This window comes from Danio rerio, chromosome 16 (genome assembly GCF_052040795.2).
Source record: "Danio rerio strain M-AB ecotype USA chromosome 16, GRCz13ab, whole genome shotgun sequence".
Lineage (NCBI taxonomy): Eukaryota > Metazoa > Chordata > Actinopteri > Cypriniformes > Danionidae > Danio > Danio rerio.
Window position 1 is genome coordinate 42,328,117 of NC_141036.1, and position 24,631 is coordinate 42,352,747.

A 24,631-nucleotide genomic window follows, 5' to 3' on the forward strand; every position below is an offset into this window, starting at 1 on the left:
AATAATAAAATAATCAAACAGACAAAACCCGGTTGCACTTGAGCTTGGTTTTATTGTAAAAGAAAAAAGAAAACACACAAAAACATTTTAAATAAGAATCTGAAATATTTTATGGCCTACTTCAATAAATAAAAATGATTTACTGTTCAAAATGTTTTATTGTGATTATGGTTTTAAATAAATTGGTCTTACATTTTTGATTTTCTGATTTTTTATACACTGTAAAACCCAAAAATTTAAGCTAACTCAAACCATTTGAGAAAACCGATTGCAACAAACCATTTAATAAATGGTTTATTTATTTATTAACCATTTTTAATAAATAAAGTAATTTGAGCACAGTAAAACTCGATAAATGACAAGAACTCAAACCAACCGAGTTCTGTAAAACGAGTTGTCAACTCAAACTGTTTGAGAAAACTAGTTGCTACAAACCATTTAAGTTAAAAAAACTAATCTATATGAGTACTGTAAACTTACTCCATTTAAGCTGAAGTAATGAGGTTGATTTAATTTAATTAACCCATTAATTTAATTAACCCATTACCTTCAACGCTGAGTTTAAAACTCTTTTTAAATTAGCAGAATTAACTATCAGTAAATTTTGAGTTAACTACACTCGTTTCATTTGATAAAGTTGACTGGGTTTTGCAGTGTGGTATATGTATTAATTCTGGTGCTTTTTGGTAGATTTGGGTAGAGGTTGATATTTTAGAAATGATGGGATGTGTTGAAAAAAAAATGCATTGAGTGTGTTAACTAGTGTCATTAAGAGTTAAGAAATGCAATCCAAAAAGGGTTTTCTTGAAGGAGCATTAAAGGGTTAAAAAAAACCTCAGAAGTCCCTTTTACACCTGTTCTTTACTGTGTTGATCTTTTCCATCTGAGACCACATCCTTAGTATGCACATAAACAAACACATCTGAAGCATATAAATTTAACCTGGAGCTTTTGATATAAACCTGCTGCTCACTATAAAACGCTCTTTTATAGGTCGTGTTAGACTGGTAAACTGTGACCCCTAGTGTTTCAAAGATGTTAATCAAGTCTGTATTCATTCATCTGTTTATAAATGTGTCTTTCATGATTATACGAGGGAGAAAAAACAAGACTTTTTTTGCTCCGGTGAGAAAACTAACCATTAAAGTAATCCAAAATATTCTGCCAGATAACTATTAAGACGGAAAAAAAAGATTATCTCAAAATGCTGATTTGAGTGAGTGAGATTTTCTCTCAGGGAACAATATTACATTTCCAGACAGACACTTCAAAGCTAATCTTTAATCTCCTGATATCCTGTTTAGCATAAGACACCAGAGGACCATTACAACTGGCCATTAAATTCTACAGTGCATTAAATCTACACAGTAAAAAGTGTCTGTCCTCAGACTGTAAACATGTCACTGAGAAAAAATGGTTTGTGTACATTTTCCTTTGACATAAAAGTTACAACAATGACTTGGCATGTTTTAAATACGTCAAAACATTCAGTTCCTTTCTATTTTTTCTGGTAAACTCAAAGTAAACTCGACAAAAACTCAAAGAAGCAAACAAAATTAGGCGAAAGATGGATGGTTTATGAAATCTGACTTGCTTTTTACAACCCAACCAGGAATGTGCTTTTAAAATGTGCACAAAAAAAGAAGTTATAATTAATTTTGTGATCACATTACTTGAGTTCCTTTGAGCACCACATAAATTTTAGCTTGTTGAAAATCCCTTTGGTGACACTGACTGAGTAAAAACAGAAAAGCGCTATCGGCAGAGACTGGGGAAAATGGGAAATCTGCAGCGAGAGCTCTAATCTAGAACAGGTCACAGCCATATGGTGGACATCTTGGATCATTTCTGTTAGCATCCACAGTCTGGGTGGCCTCCAAACAGGCTAAAACACTCACAGAACACATCATGCATTTAAAAGTGGAAATCAGTTCAAACACAAAAATGGAAAGCTGAATAGGCAGAGTCTATTTCTGAATAAGATCAACACTGATTTGGCAAGGAAGCATGGAAGTGATAAGAAGTGACAAATTTGTACATGGTTGTAAAAAAAATAAAATGAATTTAAATTGAATGCTTTTATTTAGTTATTTAAATTCATCGTTTGGAAAAGAAAGTATTTTTTACAGTAATTGCTAGTATTTTTGTGTGTGTGTTTTTACCAAATTAATAATAGTTTTTAACATTTACAACAATCATTTTAAAACTGTTTTTCGAGCATCAAATTCAGCACAGGAATAAATTACACTGTAAAAATATCGGTAAATTAGCAGTTTTTCATATTTTGTGATTCACATTTTTCATTTTTCCCTCTTTTTATGTATTTGAATTGCACTACGGGACCTTGATCTGTATTTCAACAACTGTTAACCTTAAAGCGTTTGAAAAAGTAATGTTTATGAACAATTTTAATAGTTTATAATTATAAACTGTCTGAGTGTGTGTTGTACTGTATATTGCGGTACAAAAACCTTGTAATAAACTGAGAGTACAATCATTCATTCATTTTCTTTTTGGCTTAGTCGCTTAATAAATTAGGGGTTGCCACAGTGGAATGAACTACCAAATAATCCAGCATATGTTTTATGCAGCGGATGCCCTACCGTCTGCAACCCATCACTGGGAAACACCCATACACACCCATTCACGCACATACACTACAGACTATTTAGCTTAACCAATTCACCCTGCGCATGTCTTTGGACTTGTGGGGGAAACCAGAGGAAACCAATGCAAACACATGGAGAACATGCAAACTCTACACAAAAATGCCAACTGACCCAGCTGAGGCTCAAACCAGCGACCTGCTGTGAGGCGACATCGCTTTTTTTTATATCTTATTTATTATATTATTTCAAGAGATCAAGGTCTTGATGGTAATGCATTTCATAAGCGTAATTAAAACCATGTGAATCACAAAATACCAAAATATTTTTACATGTTTATTTCTACTTCTCTATTTCTTATTTCATTTAAAAAAAATAAGCAAACCTGTGGCCTCAAAACGTTAAACCTGTTGTATAACTTGGAACTGTTAAGTTGACTTAATTTTTTAATTTATGCAAATAGTTAATTATTTCAAAGTAAAGTAAATGAAAAATTAAATTAAAGTCCACTGATCACTTTATAAGCAAAGGATTTACTCACTTTTTAAAGTATAGCCAACCAATCGCCTTTTTAGTTTTGCTCTTAACCCTCTTTTTTTATTCATTTTCCTTTGGCTTAGTCTCTATTTCAGAGGTCACCTCAGCGGAATGAACCGCCAACTATTTTGGCATATGTTGCCCTTCCAGCTGCAACACAGTACTGGAAAACACCCATATACTCTCGCATCCACACACACACCACAGACAATTCATTCATTCATTTTCTTGTCGGCTTAGTCCCTTTATTAAGGCGGGGTCCCCACAGCGGAATGAACTGCCAACTTATCCAGCAAGTTTTTACGCAGCAGATGCCCTTCCAGCCGCAACCCATCTCTGGGAAACATCCAGACACACACACACACACAGCCAATACCCAATTCACCTGTACCGCATGTCTTTGGACTGTGGGGGAAACCGGAGCACCCGGAGGAAACCCACGTGAAGGCAGGGAGAACATGCAAACTCCACACAGAAAAGCCAACTGAGCCGAGGTTCGAACCAGCAACCCAGCGACCTTCTTGCTGTGAGGCGACAGCACTACCTACTGCGCCACTGGCTCGCCACGGACAATTCTGTTTATTCAATTCACCTATACTGCATGTCTTTGGACTGTGGGCAAATTCGAAGTACCCACAGAAAACCCATGCGAACACGGGGAGAACATGAAAACTCTACACAGAAATGCCAACTGGCCCAGCTCGGATTCAAACGTGCCGCCATTTCTGTGTAAACCATTTCTGTGTAAACCATTTCTAAGGTCTGATGTTTGTTAATTCTTTCACTCTAATAGTTGTCTTACTCTTCTTTGCAGTGTTGCACCTGCAAGAGTCCATAGTGAACACAGCTGCAAATCATCAGTGCGCCCCTCCCCTCTATCCTGGATATTTTCCATATGATGCTCCAGCAACTCTACCGGTATCGGGAAGGATACACCCACGCACACCCCTTATCCCCCCATCCTCTGCTTCATGGTAATTTATTTGTGCATATACACAGAGAAAAATATAAAATAAAAAACATGACAAACATTAAAAAATATAACATTCGATTGTAACTTTGTAGGATATATATCTTTTTCAATAACATTTTTTAACTGAAATGTATAATCTGTTTATAATGGAGTTATGCAACTAACCTAATTTTAAATGATCTTTAACTGTTTAATAAAACTGTTTATATAGAACTGTTTATTAATAGAACTGTTGTTCAAAAGGGAAAACTCATTTATGATGATGATTACTGTAAAAGATTCTCTAGAAGTCTTGTCAGCCAACACCAAACCCCTCAATAATAATAATAATGATAATAATAATACATTTTATTTATAATGCACTTTTCTAAGACCCAAAGCGCTACAACAGAGAAATCAAACATGCAATAAAATACAATATATAAAATACAATAAAACACAAAAAGTTCTAAAATATACACACAGAATAATCAAGAATCTAAAAATGCAGTCTTAAAAAGTTGAGTTTTAAGCATCTTCTTAAAAGTAGCTATAGGTGGAAGCATTTTTTACAGAATAAGGGAGAGCATTCCATAACCTAGGTGCAGCAACAGAGAAGTTCTCTCCCCCATTGATTTTAGTCACAGTGCTAGCCCCGGGCTCCCCCCTTTCGCAGAGCAAGGGGAAATTGAGCTCAGGTTGATCTCAAACTCCTCCACTGCTGAGGCAAAGGTGAACCTCCCGAGAGTAAGAAGACATTAGAAAAAAGATTTAGTCTTATTATATCTATAATACAGAGCATATTTGGACGGTGGGAGGAAACCGGGGAACCCGGGGGAAACCCACGCGGACACAGGGAGAACATGGAAACTTCGCACAGAAATACCAGATGGCTCAGTGAGGACCCAACGCCATTGGTATACTTGCTCTGAGGCAACAGTAGTCGCTGGGCCACCGTGCAGCCCATTCTGGATAAAAGTGGAAGAAGTGGAGGAGGGAGGTTTCTTCCAGACAAAGATAGTTGTAGAAAAGAAATTAGAATATATATATATATATTAATATATATATATATATAAATATATATATATATATATATATATATATATATATATATATATATATATATATATATATATATATATATATATTTATATATACATACATACATACATACATACATAGATACATACATACATACACACACACACACACACACACACATACATACATACATACATACACATATATATATATATATATATATATATATATATATATATACATATATATATACATATATATATATATATATATATATATATGTATATATATATATATATATATTTATGTATATATATATATATATATATATACACACACACACAGTTGAAGAATCATTAGCCCCCCTGACTTATTAGCGCCCCTGTTAATTTTTTTTCCCAAATTTCTGTTTAATGGAGGGAATATTGTTTCAGCACATTTCTAAGCATAATAGTTTTAGAAACCTATTTCTAATAACTGATTTATTTTATCTTTGTCATGATGACAGTCAATAATATTTTACTTGATATTTTTCAAGAACTTTTGTACAGATTAGCTAGGTTAATAATAAGGTTAACTAGGCAGGTTAGGGTAATTAGGTGAGTTATTGTATAACGATGGTTTGTTCTGTAGACTATCGAAAGGGGCTAATAATTTTATCCCAGAGGTGCCCAAACAAGGGCCCGTGGGCATAAGTCGGCCCATGGTAACCTTTGATTTGGCCCACCATCCCCTCTGAGAAGAGAGGGAGAATGATGGGATGGTTTAGAGATTTTCATTTTCAAATTTAATGTAACCTTTTATTTGTTCATTTTATTGTTAGGTACAACATTGTTTTAATTGAAAATGACTGAAATTAAATGTTTCAATTTAAATGGTGTAAATTATTCAAATTTAGTAAAAAATGTCCACACTGTGATCCAACCCATAAAGGACAATGCAGAGACTTTTGTGAGCAAACCAATGCAAAAGCAGATTCTGCTTGGTGTATGCACTGTGTGATAAATGTGATTGTTTATGTCTTTTTTGCAATATTTATTTATAAATATTCTGAAAGTAATTAGGAAATTAGCCACGGCAACTTTAATGTAAAATAGTTTGGTATATTTATCTTCAGCCCACAGGTCTCAATGATATTTGTTTTTTGCCCTTCATATGACAAAGTTTGGGCACCCCTGCTCCATGAGAAAGAAGAAAGAGAATAAAAAAAGATGTTTTCTTATGTCAGAAATCTGGTTCAGTAAACTGTGTGAGAAAAATGCATTGAGTTCAAGTTCAAGTTAAAAAAAGGCACAGGCATCAGTTTTGATTGGGTATTTTATCAGCCAAACTGACCAAATCTCTCTGCAGTATCCAAAAGCCGAAGCCAACATCAACAACTCCTGCAATCAGAGAACATTCATTACTCCTTTTAAAGCTATTCCGATTTCATTATGAGTTTAAGTTTCAAGTGTGGAGTATTTTGAGCAAGTGAGTAAGGTTTTGAGATAATCCTTTTTATTAAAACCTGCTAAAAGTCTTTAGTTTATTCACTGTAAAATAGAAATGCAAATGTCCTCAGAGTTTCCTCCCTGTTTATCTTTAAGGCTGAACTGTAAACAATGGAATTTCATTTCCGCAGTGGGCGATTGCTGTAATTAAGTAATTGTAATCTAACAGGCTTAAACTTTTCCTCGCCCTTAAGGAAAAGTTTAGGAGAAGGCTTTAAGTTTAGTAACAAATACAAAGCAACATTTGCTCCCAAAAGCAAATGTTTACAGTTAATTCTTTTAACTCTGTATTGCAGCTCTCCATCAAAACATCACATTTCATGTCCCTCCATGTTGAGTTTAAATGAGGAAATTGGGACATTTGGACATGTTTAGCTGTAGCCAAGTGCTTGTGGCAGAAAAAGCTTGTTGGGAAAAAATATCTTTTTTAACGTTAAGTGAGGAACTGTGAAAACTGATAACAAATTAGGTCATCATTTAATGGCCCTCATGTTATTGTACAACTGTATTTCATAACATTCATTCATTCATTTTCCTTCGGCTTAGTCCCTTTATTTGTTAGGAGTCGCCACAGCGTAATGAACCACCAACTTATCTGGCATATGTTTTATGCAGCTGATGCCCTTCCAGCTGGATCCCAGTACTGAGAAATACCCGTAACCTATAGCGCATGTCTTTGGACTGAGGGAAACAGGAGCACGGAAACCCACGTAAACACAAGAAGAACATGCAATCTTCACACAGACACGCCAACTGACGCAGCCAGGGCTCGAATCAGCAACCTTCTTGCTGTGAGGGGACAATGTTAACATATCAGTGCAAATTAAGTCAGTTTCAAATTAGTTTTAAATTAATCGTCAGCCTCAAAAATTTAAAATGTAAAGTTTAACCGAGAATTATAGAATTTAACTTTTATTTTTTACATTTTTGTTTGACTCTGACAAATTGAGACATCTGAAGTGCATTTTTTGTATTTTGTGAAGCATAAAAAAAAAATTATTTCACCAACATTATTTGAAACATATTTTCAAATGCATAATATTCAATAACTTATTAAAGCCAGTTCTGTGTTAAAGCCATTTATTTAACCTTTATCTAACTAAAACTTACTTTGGGAGGACCAGGTGTTGCTTTACCAGAATTCGAAAGAATCACAGCAAGCACACCTGCTCACTTCTTTTCTATTCAGATATGTTTTTAAACAAGGAGTCTTAGTTTTGTGAATTAAGTAAATCAGTTCAAATTCCTTTGACCTCCCAAGGGCACAAGAACGATGGCACATACCCAGAAGCAACTGAAATAAGACTCAACTGACTAGAAACATTCATTTCAATATTTATATTGTCTCCCGCATGGTGCTTTCTGACTTTATCTTGAAACAGGCAAGTTTGAAAACATTTTTCCTTCTTTTACATAGCAGATTTATTCATTTTCCTATGGCATAGTCTCTATTTCAGGAGTCGCCACAGCAGAATGAATGGCCAACTATTCCAGCATATGTTTTAGACTGCAGATGTCCTTCCAGATGCAACCCAGTACTGGGAAACTCCCATACAGTACACTCTTACACACACTCGTACACTACGGCCAGTTTAGTTTATTCAATTCACCTAAAGCCCATGACTCCGCACAGAAATGTCAACTGGCCCAGCCAAGACTCGAACCAGTGACCTTGACCGTGCCGCCCCATTTGGTGGATGTTTTTGATATTCAGTTTATAAATTCTCAGTTCTTGCTTTGTCTAAGAATTGAACATATGCTGTTATTATTACATTAAGAGTGGTATTCATCCACTGTTGTGTTTAAAGGCAATAATCCAGGTCAGTCTATGACTTGACCGGTAGTGGTTTGTGAATGTACCGTACACCCTAATTAGTTTCCAACATCATTCAAAGCACCAGAACATGGTTTCTAAAATGCCAGATTAACAGTCTGGTAAAAAAAACTATGCAAAATGTAAATAATGAAACACAACTAAGCATACAGAAAGAACTCGGGACTAATTATAGCACAACAAACCAAAGCATTGTTTCCTCTATAAGTCGTTACCTTATATTTTGATAGTTTTTTTTCCCCTCCAAAATGTCCAATATTTTACAATATACTATTTTCATTTTCAGTTTCAAGGTGTCTAAATAGCACTTGTGTGATTTGATATTCATCAAACAATATCAACTCCTTTCTTTATAGCAAGCACTCAAAAATAGATGAACACATTATGATGATGCATGCATAGGTTATGTCAAGAAAAATTACTGATTTATGAAACTTGCAGTATGTTTGTATTGTAACCATTTACATTTGGAACTAAATAAATATTAAATACATTCCCTACTTAAGATCATCTTTTAAGCTACTTTACTTACAGTAATTTATAATAAAACTGTACTGTTATATGTTGCAGATGAGTATCTGCTTCATCGACTATCAAGAACTGTGTTGTTGATAGCTTTGATTGGCTTCTCATTTTCTGATTTAAAGTGATAGTTCACCCAAAAAGGAAAATTCTGTCATAATTTGCGTACCCTTTACTTGTTTCAAATCTTTATGGGTTGAACACAAAGAAGATATTTTGAAAAATGTTGGAAACCTGTAATTATTTATTTCTTTATTTGTTTTTCCTTTATGGAAGGCAATGGTTACACATTTTTAACTTTCTTCACAATATATATATATATATATATATATATATATATATATATATATATATATATATATGTGTGTGTGTGTGTGTGTGTGTGTGTGTGTGTGTGTGTGTGTGTGTGTGTGTGTATATGTGTATATATGTGTATATATATTTTGTTTGTTTAAAGACAAAAGAAACTCATAAAGGTTTAGAACCACTTGAGGGAGAGGATACGGTGACTAAATTCACATTTTTAGAGTGAACTATCCCTTTCAGATCCTAATGATTTAAAGACAATGTATCACTCATGCATTTTCTGTGAAACTGCTTTGAAAAACTTGCTGTGAAAAATTAAGTAACCCAGGTATAGCAAAGAATTCTGGCCCAGATTTGGCATAAAACTGGCACACAGCATGTGGGCAAAACATGACCCTGGTTTGGAAAAGGTGGCAACGTCTTTAAGGCAGAACACAATACTTGGGGCAGATGTAAAATGTAGTGGCCCAGATGTTAATAATTGTGTTTGTGGGCCATTTACTGTAAGTTTGGCCTATCTTGAGTCATATTTAAAAAAAAAAAATTATATAATAAAATAATCAGGTCACGAGAAAAAGCACACCCATAGCATGCCTAAAGCGCAACGATTGATGGGTTTATCAATTTCATTGCAGTCGTGACACACCAACATATCTGGCCCAGTTTTGGGTTATTAACTTGGGTGAGACTTGGCCCAGATATGGTCCATGTTTGGCATTTGTCTGGAAGCCAGACTTGGTCCAGTCATGTACCGTAATTCACTGCGGCATGTGGGCCAAGTAAAAGTTGGTTGTGTGGGCCAGAGCTGGGCCAGAGATGTTTTGCTATGTGGGAAAGTCAATATGAATTACTGAAGTGCAGGAGAGCAAAATAAATAGGCTTGAATGCTTCAAAAAGGGAGGAGAACGCACTTTTCACATTGTAGAGGAGTGAGTGGATCCAGTTGCAAAACACACACACATAAATACACATACTCAAAACATAAAAATATTAACATCCAGGCCCTGTTTAATATATATGCTTGTCTTAAAATAAAATGTTTAAAAAGGGGGGGCTTCTTACCTCTTCCTTATTCCTTCCATTGCTTTTATTTTTCTAACTATGTCAGAATCTTTATCAGCAGCAATTTGTGTGAGTTTATTGCCTCTTTATGATGAGATTCCCCCTATTTGTAAGTAGCTTTGAACAAAAGTGTATACTAAATGGCAATGTAAATGTGAAAGTAGATGTTATTTACTTTGCTTATTATGTAAGTGCCTATACTTTTGTGTAGTGAATTATTAGCAGCCAAAATAATTAGACCACTGAAAAGAGAAAATAAAATACAGAAGCATAAGTTATAAACTAAACATTCAGACTATAAAAAAAAGCCTGGTGGAAATCATCCACATAAAATAACTGTTTACTTTTGCACAGATCTTTTTGGGATTGAATACAATCCAGGTTTAAAGCAAAAACAAATGACAACCAGTGATGTGAATCAAACTCAACTAAGCTTCAGAAATAATCATTTAAAAGAGCAAAAATTTATTGTCTAAATTTGTCTTATAATAGTTATTAATTCATTAATTCATTTTCTTGTCGGCTTAGTCCCTTTATTAATCTGGGGTCGCCACAGTGGAATGAACCGCCAACTTATCCAGCACGTTTTTACGCAGCGGATGCCCTTCCAGCCGCAACCCATCTCTGGAAAACATCCACAAGCACTCATTCACACACACTCGTACACTACAGACAATTTAGCCTACCCAATTCACCTGTACCACAGGTCTTTGGATTGTGGGGGAAACCGGAGCACCCGGAGGAAACCCACGCAAACTCAGGGAGAACATGCAAACTCCACAAAGAAACGCCAACTGACCCTGCTGAGGCTCGAACCAGCAACCTTCTTCCTGTGAGGCGACAGCCCTACTTACTGCGCCACTGCGTCTCCACATATTTAAAAACATATTTGTAATTCCAATAGTTGCAACAACATATATGCAAATGACCATTGTTAACTTTTTTAAAAAGATATACACTGCTAACGGTTTTCTGTAGAATACAGCGACTTGCCAGCAACTTACTGTATAACAATTACAGCAAAAATACTGCATTTACATTTACAGCATCATCTATCTTGATGTTTATGTCCACTGTAAAAAATGCTGGCTGGCTTAAATTTTTAAGCTGAATCAAATTAACATTATTATTATTATAACATTATATTATGCTAAACTGACTTAAAACAGCTTGTGTAACTTATAAAATTAAGTTAGAACACGATGAACTTAGTTAATAAGTTACAATGAACTAAAACATGCTGTCATGACTAACTGATAATATTTTTTACAGTGTATTTCCAAAAATGTATGTATATCTTTATTGTAAAATATACAGTATTTTTTACAAAAATACCGTGACATACTGAATAACTGTCCTACAGTAAAATACAGTTCATATCACAGTTAAATACTGTGCAATTTACAAAAATTGACAACAGTGTTGCATATATGACATATTTTATTTATGTGACTTACAAATATAACTTGTGTCATATGTACTTTGAATATTTCCATATATCAAATTTCTATTTGTGTTATTTCCACCGAGAAATTCACCATGTTAGCATTACAACATCCCAGCTAATAACATCTGGGAGAAAGCATTCACAGATGGGCCATGATGACAGAATTGTTTATAGTATTATAGGACCAGCTTATATACAAAAAGGAAAGCCCACTCTGTATTATTTTATTTTATGCCAAGTGGACATGAATATTGCTGCTGTGATATGTGTTGTACTGTAAATAACAGCACATTCTAGGCCAAGGATGTATGAAAGAATAGTTATCCTTCATCTGCCAAAAAACATTTGGCCAGACTCACAATTCCAGACATACACTGATTAACAACGCGGTTCCCCAATCACACACATTTGGAGAATGTGGTCGTTAAACGGGCTTGAGGATAATCTATCATTTTATGGGCTGACTTTTATGAGATTTGAGCCAAAGTTTGGGCCTCATCTGGGTTGAGGACGTTTCATTTTGATAAGAGAGTTCAGGACTACATTTCCAGTAATTGCAAGGCAAGCGGTGGCTGAGAAATAAAGACAAATCATGAACAACAAAGCATCTCTGACAAGGGGTTGGACAGAGACAAATAAAATAGAGAGGACAGACAAATAAAATCCTCACTGTAGGAGAGATGAGCACTGTGCAGAGTATAACACTACATAAAATGTAATTATAATGACATCTTAATAGCTCTTTCCAGCCCGCAAGATTGAACGAGAAACTCTTCTCTACAAGACACAAGCCATTTCATTTGATTGATGTGTTTATGAGCTGTGTAAAGAGTGATACTAAACACATTTGTCCAAGACGTCGTTGTTTTTGATGGTGGGAACTTAAGAGGCATTTACTTTTAAATTAGAAACATTTTTCCAGGACTTTCTTCCTCAAATGCTTTTGTCTCTGTGAGATCTACAAGTTTTGTTTTTTTATTATTTTTAGATTACAGGAAATCCCCTGTTATACTTCAAGTCTGTTACAGCCATACAAAATGAATTACATTAATAAATGTACGCCCTTTAGAAGAGTAAAAAATGCTGGGTTCCATACAATTCCTTTATGTTGTCCCAACACAAATCAATTAAGTGAACTTAGTTGTTTTTACATGTTTTAGTGGACTGAACATAAAACAGTTAAGTTGTTCCCCAAAAAAACTGAAAAATTGTGTTGTTTCAATGCATTTTAGATAAGTAGTTTGAACAAGCAGCAAAAATATTTGTTGTTATTTGTGTACAGGGGTATAATGCTATAACCGTCAGTGCTGGGAAACACCCACACACTCTTCATTCATACACTACGGCCAACTTCATTTATTTAATTAATCTATACCGCATGTTTTTGGTCTGTGGAGGAAAATATTTTTATTTTATTTTCGTTTTCTTTTCAGCTTAGTCCCTTTATTGATCATGGGCCAACTTATCCAGCATGTGTTTTATGCAGTGGATGCCCTTCCAGCTGCAACTCATCACTGGGAAACACCCATACACTCTCATTTACACACATACACTACCGGCAATTTAGTCTACCCAATTCACCTATACCGCATGTCTTTGGATTTGTGGGGGAAACCAGAGCACCCAGAGGAAACCCACGCGATTACAGGGGGAACATGCCAACTCTACACAGAAACGCCAACTGACCCAGCTGAGGCTCGAACCAGCAACCTTCTTGCTTTGAGGCAAGATAGCTAACGGACTACAAATCTGCTACAAGAATGGACTACACGTTCCAGTTATGCAACAAACACACACACCTGCTCCAAGTCTCCATTGATTACACTCACATAGCTGATGCTGCTCAAGTACTGATAATATACAAATATATTGCTCACTTTGAGACACTCATTGCTGAGTCTTGTTTTACAGTTTAGTGACATTATGATGCATTTTCTTTGCTTTGCCTTCCGTCTTTTGAATCTTGCTTTATTTTGTTTGTTTTACGTTGTCTGCTGCCTACCTTTTCGACCATCCGCCTGTTTATGAATCTTGATTTCCTGTGTATATCTGTTTGCCCCTATGTTGACCATTGCTAGCCTGACCATCTCTGTTTAATAAACCTGCGTTTGGCCCCGCACTTCCTTTGTCAGTGACCCACTTCAAATTACAGCTACCTACTTATTTATTTTTATTTTGGTCCTTCCAATTGTTGGTCTTTTTATTTTAATGCATCTTCCAGTTGCTTTCAGGACTGAATTTTTTTTTTGCAGTTTTTGTACTTTTTTTTTTTTAATTCATCTTCCAGTTCCTTTCAGGACTAAAAAATACTCTTCCAATTGGCAAACCTTTAAACAACAGTTTTTTTATGTTCATGTTTATAAAGATTTTAGTTATATTTTGACAGACCCTATTGGTAAGGGGCTGTTAATGGGTATGGTTTGCCAATGATTTATTGATCTTTTTAGAGGTGCAAAAATAAACGAATACATGGAAACTATAATAGCTAAAGAAACAACGTCATTGTAAAATGCATTTTATGCAATAATTAATTAATTCTGGATTTTCCCCATAATACAATAAAAATGGAACTGCACTGACCTGAAAAGCAAGAAAAGCTAAAGTACTGGGAGAAACCCAAATTAATTATGGAAAAATCTTATTAAATTTCATTCATTCAGAATATGTTTACACAGCAGATGCCCTTTTTGATGCAACACAGCACTGGGAAACACCCATACACACTCATTCATACACTACAGCCAGTTTAGTTTATTTAACTCACCTATAACGCATGTCTTTGAATTGTGGGGGAAACCGGAGCACCCGGAGTAAACCCACACCAACACGGGGAGAACATTCGAACTCTACACAGAAATGTTAACTGTCCCAGCCGGGACTCGAACCAACAACCTTCATGCTGTGAGGTGACAGTGCTAACCACCAGGCCACCGTGTCGCCCATTATATATTGTAATTATGTTACATTTTTGTATCACAAATTACATTAAAATTAGAGTAATTAGAAATAGTCAAATCTATAATAAGAGAAACACACTAACGATAAATAAATACGAACATCGAAGCCTCATGTATAGCTTGTCTTGACCGATTGACAGATGTTTCAAGAGCTGACTAAAAATTGCTTGATTTTGGGCTTTACATGAGACTTGCACTGCTGAGAGAACTGAACTGAGAGTTTAACTGGTCTGAAACTAATCAGACTAATTAGAGAGCGTACTTGCAACACACATTTTACAATGAAGTTGGGGTCTATGTAAATAAGTGTTCATATGGGAATGATTAGATAGTGGTTTGGTGCTGTTTATTTCGCATTTGTTTCAAACATTTTTATATTGCAGTAAATTTACATTGTGGTATGGAAGGGCCAGGTGCACACCCACAGGATTTTGCAATTTTAATTTAAGTTGTATGACTTGCACATGAACAAGGATACATTTTAACGAGAAGAGATAATACACAGACAGCATACATAATGTAAAGCAAGCCTTTTTGACCCCTAAGTGGACATTAACCAGTAACCAAAAGATTTGTGTGAGTTTCTGAATAATAATAAATGAAGCTAAGAAAGGGAAAGGGAACAACATGATGCAGGTAAATTGTAAATCACATGATTACCAGATTGGATTTAGATGCGCATACATTTATAAATGTAGCATTTTTGCAACTCCAAGCTTATAGTTTGAATCTCAGGAAATGCATTATGTATTCAAACGTATGAATACATGTATGTTTACTAGGAATCAATTTTAAATACATGGTAAACCACAAAAATTAATGCTTTTAATACACCACTTTTTTAACAGTATGTCTTATCTATTCACATACAGAGTGAGTGTTAAGTGAACTAAACGTGAGGATTCTACTGTGGAAACAAAGTCTATTTCTGACTCAGAAAAAATATAGTATATATATATATATATATATATATATATATAGATATATATATATATATATATATATATATATATATATATATATATATATATTTTTTTTTTTTTTTTTTTTCCTAGGAATTTATACATAACTGACTTTGTAAAAATGTCCTACAGCTGATCCTAACATGACTCCTGAATGTTTGATAAACCATGAATTTCTCTGAGAAGGAGTGTAAATGTTACAAAATGCAATTTAAAGGGGTGGTCCACTACAATATCATATTTTAAACTTCCGTTGATGTGTAATAGATGTGTGAACATAAACAAAAAAGTTTGGGGACTGCAAAAAGATACATCCGGGTAAATGATGTCATAAACCCTTTAGGTTACGCACATACACCCCACACAGCAAAGAGGTGTGGCCAAAGGGGCTATAATGTTATAACAGAGATGCTTTCTGGTGATGTGGAGCTGATCTGCAAATCCCAGAACATTATGTTAGCTGACCAATCAGAGCCTCTTGAGGGCAGGTCTTCAGAGGAACTAGGATATATGACAGTCATTTTCATGTTTAATAGAGTAGCTGAATATAATCAAATATGAAAAACAACGTGATTTTCTACAAATGAAGCATGAGCACACATTGCTTTGCACTCCATAAACATAACCAAGCATTAAAAATACACTCTGGACCAACCCCGTTAAAGTGCATTTAATGTATACTTTGTTTATAGTTTGTACTGAGAAAAAGACTATGGGCAGTTATAGTACCATGTTTTACTAATTCAACTGCAAATAACTCATTACACAAACATTTCAACCATTTTTGGTTCCACAAAGCTTCATTTCTCCTCTTAATTTTAGAGAATTTGTTACGATCACCAGCGATCTAACCACCAGAGGTAAACACTCACACACACATAGGACTACAAATCTGCTTCTAAATGGACTACATATTCAGTCATGCCACACACACACACACACACACACACACACACACACACATCTGCTCCAAGTCTCCACTGATTAGACTCCCACAGCTGATGCCGCTTCTAGACTGATTACTGCACTACATAAACAGCACAACCTTACAACGCCTATTCGTTTGTCTGCCTTTGCTGTGTTTTTGATCTTTAGCCTAGCTTATCCTTTTGTCCTTGTTTGCTGCCTGCCTCTGACCATCTGTTATTTTGACTTCGACTCTGGATTGCCCTCATACATCTGTTTGCCCCTGTATTTACCACTGCTTACCTGACTATGAATAAACCTGCTTTTGGATTTTACCTCAGTTGTATGTGTCACTCCCCGTGGTTACAGTATTACTGATAAGAGTGTTTTTCCACTTGTATAGTTCATAAGGAAACTATATGCATGTCAATAAAGAAATACATTTTTAAAAGTGACTGTGATTTCTACATGTTTCAGGCTTAACATTTATTGTCCAAGATTATTCAATCATTGCAATGAAACAGTTCTTTCTTCTAGTTTCATAGAATTTTAGGCGAATTAGAATTCCTACGAATTTCCTCAAAACCCATGGAGAAACACGTGCTTGTCATCTCAACCCTCTGACTGGAATGGATTCATATGGAGACACATCCCAGAAACATTCTTTTGTGGTCCTGGAACAGCAGTTCTTTCAATAAACACCTGGGAATTTTATACTTATATAATATGTAAGTATATAACTGAATACAAATGCAGCAAATGACATCACTTTCCCAGGATTAATGGTATTGTTTTACACTTTTCTTTTTAAAGTTGTAATAAGATGTTTCAGTTCCCTTTTAGGTTTTACCTTCAAGTAATGTTTGCACTATATTTGCCTTTGGCCTCATAATGCCTTTATAATGGCAAAATGACCATAGCTTCTAAACCTCAGACAATATCAGCTGAAACAGATCTGATCAATATGCTTTGGCCAATTTACATGATTTCTCCATTTTGTTTAGCTTTGCTTGACAGTGTGATATTTTACAGAACCTAAATGTTGAGAAGTCAGTCAACAAGTGTTTGTGTATTTAAACACAAACACTTTCATTAAAAATGTCAATGGTCAAAACCATATACAAATAATCCTAATTAGTTGAGTTTGTTTTTGTCAACAAAACATGCTTCTTAAAGGTTCACGAAACCCTCGAGTACTTTTTTTGTTGTTGAGATTTTAACATTTTTGTGTGTTCAGCATCAGTTAAGACAATGTTAGCACCTGTCACCTTTAATTGTAGGAAAAACTGGATCAGTTTGAGCTTTTGTCAGATAATTTTAGCTTCCGGGTTTAGAATGATTTATGGGGCGGGATCAAAATTGGCGATATAACGCAAAACTGTAAGTGCAAAGATGACGCGTCAGTTTCTCATTAATATTCATAGCGGAGTTTTCTTATCCTATGAGAAGAGCCGGCTTCTTAATTATTCATGACTGCACGTGCTTTCCAAAGCCAAGGCAGACCTGTGAGACACGAACCCACGGCAACACGGCAGATGTTCATGAAGGGTTGTATGTGTTTGCTTCCATGATCCACGGTGTATGTTTTTGCCCGCGATGCTGTCAGGGCCGATACAGCAAAGCTGTTTGTGTGCAGCAAGCACTTTGTCGGGAGAGCAGTACGAGAATTAGAGAATGGTGGACGTTGTCTTTTATCAGGAGTTCATTCACATTTAGACACATCACTGTGCTGCAGTGTTTGCCTAAATCCTCTACATTACCAACAGGGCTCATGGTTAACATAGACAGGGCAAGAGACCTGCTGCACTAAGTCAGCATTCAGACCTATGATTTATAGTGTTTATATAAACACGATTATCTTTATAATGATATAAATTGTGGTTATCTGTATATGAAATTACGAATAACAAACGTAGCAGGGCACTAAATTACTGTATATTTCTTTGCATTTTAACTCTGTAAACTATAAAGTCATGCGTCTCCTCACGGTTTGAGTCTCATTTTGTGAGCCGACTGACAACAGTTGTTCGCTCCCCTCCTTCACCCTGCTGGCCACGCCCACTCATGCCCGTTGCTCGCAGAGCTCCACGCCCATTATGATGCATCTTTTGAAAAAAAAATTCTGAGGTAGACCTGAACCGAAAGTAGGGGGTGTCATGACCCTTTAAGCATAATTGTTTTAGGTTTTGGTTAATTTGTGGCTAATTTGTATTAAAATCACATTATACAAAAAAAAGGACAATTAAGCAAGAAGTCCTGTCACTAACCCTGGCCCTAAACATAACTTTCATATGAATAGCCCCCAACATAAAATATTTAAAGGGGACCTATTATACCCCTTTTTACAAGGTCTAAAAAAGTCTCTGATGATCGTAGAGTATGTATGTGGCTTTTTGGGGTTTTAGGCTTTTATTCTAATTGTGCCATTTTGGTGACTGTCGCTTTAAATTCAAATGAGATTGTGCTTATTTCAAAAGAGTGCGGAGCTACAAATGCCTATATGTCAGCATAGTTGCAGACTTTTAAAACAACTTTAATGTCCTATGCTAATGAGGGAGAGATTGTCAGTAATGAGCGGGACTTTCCCCTTCTGATGACATGTCCAAGGGGAGAATGTCAATTAAAGTCTTTCTGCAGACTGTTATAATGAGGTGTGATTAGGAAAAATAAATTTTATAAATTTTTTTACCATAAGTAGTACTGGTTATATTCACAGAATTTTGCCACACAACAGTGTTTAGAACCCTTATAAAAGTGATTTTTGCACAATAGCCCCCCTTAAATGAAATGCAGTGAGATTGTGTACTTATTTTATAACATTACTTCTCATATTTCTATTTTTTTGCTAGTTCTTTCCAATATTTGCGGTCTAAAACAGCAAACACTTATGGTATTTGGACTATGTGTAGGAGATGCCTGTTCTCATTTTACAGAAAGAGCTCATGTTCTGACATAAGAAACCTTTTTTAACACAGGGAATTGATGCGTTATGGTAAAACGCAAACATTTTTGTGTTTGTCAACTATCTTTGCATGACTTCTTCAACTGCTCCTGCAATAGCCTAAATTACCCTTTAAAATCAGTGAAAATGTACTATATTCACATGAGTGGGCTTCTTTATACAACAACCATAATTTATTCCATGATAATCCATCCTTTTTTATTGACCTTTGCATGTGACTGTTTTGACTCTACAGTCTCTAAGATAACCTCCAGGGCAGGGTTTGACTAAAGCCAGCACATCTTAAGGTGAAGGCATGTGTTGCTGTCTGGCATTTTCCCAAGATATATGGCTTAAGTCGGAGGGGTTTAAGAGGAAAAGTCTGTGTTCTCATTTAACTAAAATGTGGTCCCTGATGACAAGACCACCAGTTCATTATTGAGTCACCAGACATTATATTAAATCCTTATGTGTGATTAATATTGTGGGAAAATGTAACATGCAAGACTTTTGCCACATTTTGCCACCATACTAACAAGTATATTTTAGTAAATATGAGCAATTCCATGCAAAGGTTAACCTTGCCATGACAAAAATAAAGTTTTCACTAAAATATCAAAACGGTTTCTAGGTTTTTTGTGTGAGCAAGTATTTTACAGTGCTTTAAAAATACTCAAAAATGTATCTGTTAATGTTTTTAAACTATATTTGATTTACCAAAATCACACAAGTGCCAATTTTACATCTGGCACATCCATAACAAAGCATTTTCTTCATAAATGTAACAATCTGAAATAAAATAAAAAATCAATCATGTTTGTTCTATAGAGAGCAACTCTTATTCTTTTGATTAGCATTGTTTCTTTTGGGCTGTGCAGTTTAATTCAAAGAATTTGTACAAAGTGTGTTGTATACTGTAAACTTATAGACTTTTTTCGTCACATCCATAATGCATGTTTATTTCCCTTATTTAAAAAAAAAAAAACACTTTCAGACTGATATTTTTCTGCTCCCATAACTCTACGATTAGGTGTTTTGGAAAATATAAACATATAGTTTAATATAATTTTAACGTATACCTTCTCTGTGAACTTATGTTTTGAGATTTTACTGCAAATGCTACATCCATAACGCTGGAATTGCTCATATACGAAAACACAACCTTTGTCGTTCAGTGAAATTACAATTTTTTTCCTAAATATTTCCCAACAGATTTTGAATGCATTTTTAAACATAATTGTTTTAATGACTGATTAGCTGTCTCATTTCAGAGGCTGCATCCTCCAAAGGATGCAGACTATAAAGGTCCTTCGAAGTCCACACAATCCGAACTGAGCATTTTGAAATGAGACGATAACCTAGAGAACAGATCTCGTCACCAAACAACTGTAACAGCTGCCAATAATAAGCAGTAATAAAATTTGTGATGACTTTTTCAAAAAGTCATTACAAGTCATTGGTTTTGCCAAGATGACAGTATATAATTTGTTTTTTCTAGTTGTTATGCAAGATATTAGTATTTAGCTTAAAGTGCAATTTAAGTGCAAGTTAATTATGTTAAATGAACAAGTAAAGCTAATTAGGGACAATGGCAGTTTGTTCTGTAGCCAATCACAAACTAAATAATTTCTTAACAGAGCTAATAATATTGACCATATAAATTTTGACATTTATTTATTTATTTCAGTGAAACTAAAATAAAAAAATTCTTTCTCCAGAAGAAAAAATAAAATAGGAAACACTGTGCTCTGTAAAAATATCATTTTGAAAAACTTGAAAAAGATTAAATCATTTTACAGAAGAGTCAAAAATGGAGAAGAATCAGAATAAAATGCACAAAAGATGCATAATTGTTTTGGAACACATGGATTAAGCCTTAAACTGGTTTATACTTCTGCTTCGAGTGTTCGTCGTGCATTTATACTTTTGCGTTGTTTGTGTTCCTCTGTAATAACACTTCCTAAACGCTAGCTGGCAGAAGGTTTTTATCTTCCAGAGTGCCAAGTTTCTTTGCAGGTAATAGGGTAACTTATATGCCGAGCAAGTGTTTTTCCCATACTGATAAACTTTCGGTGACCAGTCATTGTGTACTTTTTACCATTTAATACATACATTCAGTTACATTATAAAATGTATTTTATAAAATACATTCAGTTAAATAAACTTTGACATTCATTTAGTTGCTCAAGTTAAACGAGGCAAAAAGCCGTTTACTCGCACGAGCCCGTCAGAATTGGCAGGCTAGGGCAAAAGCTCCATTGAATATACCGGGGTAAAATAAATGCTCATATCATAAACAACATATAGACATGACAAGGGAAAATGTAATTTAATGCAGTGCTTCTTGTACAATCTAAGACCCACTTTATATCGGATATCACTCAGCTAGTGGAGGTCGGTGATTTTTAAAGAAACAGCCCTCAAACGCGCATTGGCATACAGTTCGCCGGAAGTGCTTAACTCAGATTACTGGCAAATTAAAAGTCCTATTAGCATGCTTCGGCATATAACCTATTAGTTTTTTCTAAATCCTACCTTCCTGTAAAACGTGCTTATTCAGATGCGGGAACCGATGGACGTGCAACACCTTCAATCACCAGGTAAACACAAAACCAAAGTTTCCACCTGGAGTTCCTTCGTGGGACTCGACACTTGTAAGCACTCGCTCCATCGACTTGCAGCTCTCAGCATCGCCCGCGGCCCAGTGCCCACACACTCGTCACAGCTACCAAGCCAACCAATCACTAGGACCACACGCTTGCGCTTGACGCAGAAGTCAGCTAAAGGCTAATGTTTTTTTTTAAGGATAGAAATTCAAAATTATAATTAATAATAACGATTTTAGAGCTGCAGTGTGTTAAAGTAAATCTATCCAACGATTTGTGTTCTAAATATTCTAAATAAAGGAATTTTTATTATTTTTTTGTATAAACAGTCGTTACACTTATTGGATTTTCATGTCATTATCATTATTATATTTTACTTTGACTATATTTATTATGGTGTTTTTTTAAATATTTATTTTCTTATATTACATGTTTGGTCAATAAATGATGTGAATATTAAAGCGTTATTTATTTTTGCACAGTTTTGTTTTCGAGTCTTGCAATCTTTAAAGAGGGGGGAAGGGTTCTGAGGAGCGGTCACATCATTGCACAGATGCGCTCGTGCAGACTCTGCAGAGGGTCTGTGGGCTCGCGCTCCGGCAGATGTGCAGTAAGTACACAGCTTCATTATTTCACTGAGAGGCATTACACTGCATTCCTATTGTGTTTTGGAGATATATTTGTATAGCCTAAATGTAACAGTTACCCTGATGTCGTGGGTGGGTGTGTGTGTGTGTTTGATGCTTAGAGGAGTCATTAGTTGTGGGGAAAGTAATTATTTGGAAACGGTTTTTGGTCAGCTCATTGTTTAGTAAAAAAGTCACAATGTGTTTGTATTAATTTTTAAGAGTAATGGTTTATGTTGATAAAAACAACCACTACTTTTTAATAATGATTTTAACAGGTCAATTGGCAATGGTTGTTTTTTTTAATTAATAACTTTTGGATGCAGATAATTTAATTTAGTAGTAAATTAGTTTTTTTCAAGTCACATATAAATTCAGATATTTCATTATATTATTGTATGTGGACATTTTGAATGCTCCTAAAGAAATACCAAACTAGCATAAAATAAGTTAGTCATCCTTCATACGTTCATCAAATCAAACTTTTCAAAGTCTGAATTTTTTGAAATCCTTAAGGAGACATTTCACTGGAAATATACAACTGGAAGCTGCTGAAAAAGTAGGCAAAATCTCTGTGTGATAAACTTTCTTATCATTTTAGGATTATGTATGCATACAAATTTTGAGTTATACTGTAAGTTCTTATTGTCCTGATCTATTCTTGGGGCTTGAATATGATGTGTTTGCTTTGTTGAGGAATGTTCTAAGATACTCCATTAGCAGGAATTTCCTTCAGTCCTGAAGGTTTGCATGCAGTCGCCAATCAGATAGAGCACTGCTCTGGAAATGAGGGGAAATTAAGCATTGCTGCAACAGTTCATAAAGCACAGAACTGAAGCTCTTACTTACTGTACAAGACATGTTGTTCTTTGTTACAGTGATTAAGCTGTATGCAAAATAATTCTGAAAGAGATTTAGAATTTGGGGGGAAAATCATCAAGGAAGGAGACAGTTTAAAATCACAGAATCAAAACTACACTATGTTTTTTTGTTATCATACCTAAAAGTGCTATTTGAATTAAGTTAATTTAGAGAAAAAAAGGTGTTTGTCTTCAATTTTAAAAACAAGTTCCGGCCACTTTATTAGGTACACCTTACTAGTACAGAGTTGTACCCCCTTTTTGCCTTCAGATCTGCCTTAATCCTTCGTGGCATAGATTCAACAAGATACTACCAGTATTCCTCAGAGATTTTGGTCCATATTGACATGACCGCATCATGCAGTTGCTGCAGATTTTGTCAGCTACACATCCATGATGCGAATGTCACATGCCAAAGGTGCTCTATTGGATTGAGATCTGGTGACTGGGGAAGCCATTTGAGTACAGTGAACTCATTGTCATGTTCAAGAAACCAGTCTGAGATGATTTGCGCTTTATGACATGGTGCATTATCCTACTGGAAGTAGCCATCAGAAGATGGGCACACTGGTCATAAATGGATGGACATGGTCAGCAACATTACTCAGGTAGGCTGTGGCGTTGACACGTTGCTCAGATGCTCAGTTTCTGATTAGAAATTTATGTTAACAAGCAGCTGGACATAATAAAGTTTATTAGGTGTACCTAATAAAGTGGCCGGTGAGTGTACATCACAATACTAGACAGCACTATTAACTTCTGGTTCAAGTTGTATGGCAAGCTTGTTTTACTTAAAATGAATATATTCCAATTATAGAGTAGATTCAGTTCTACTAACAATTCCAGTTAAAATGCTACAGCAGTTTGTATTTACTAGTAAGACATTACGTATTATATTTCCTTGTGAATTATTTTATACATTTGATGAAATGTAGTCTTGTGAATGATTGTGCATACTTTCTTACCCAAATCCCAT

General features: G+C 35.1%; 1 protein-coding gene across 1 annotated transcript in view; it reads left to right on the forward strand.

Moving 5' to 3' along the window:
* The first annotated feature begins 22,741 nt into the window (after positions 1-22,741).
* col6a4a (collagen, type VI, alpha 4a) overlaps positions 22,742-24,631 on the forward strand; it is a 69,680-nt gene continuing 67,790 nt past the window's right edge. The window contains exon 1 of the mRNA XM_087287542.1: positions 22,742-22,779. The gene's annotated coding sequence lies outside the window, so the exon portion shown is untranslated. The remainder of the gene's footprint in view (positions 22,780-24,631) is intronic.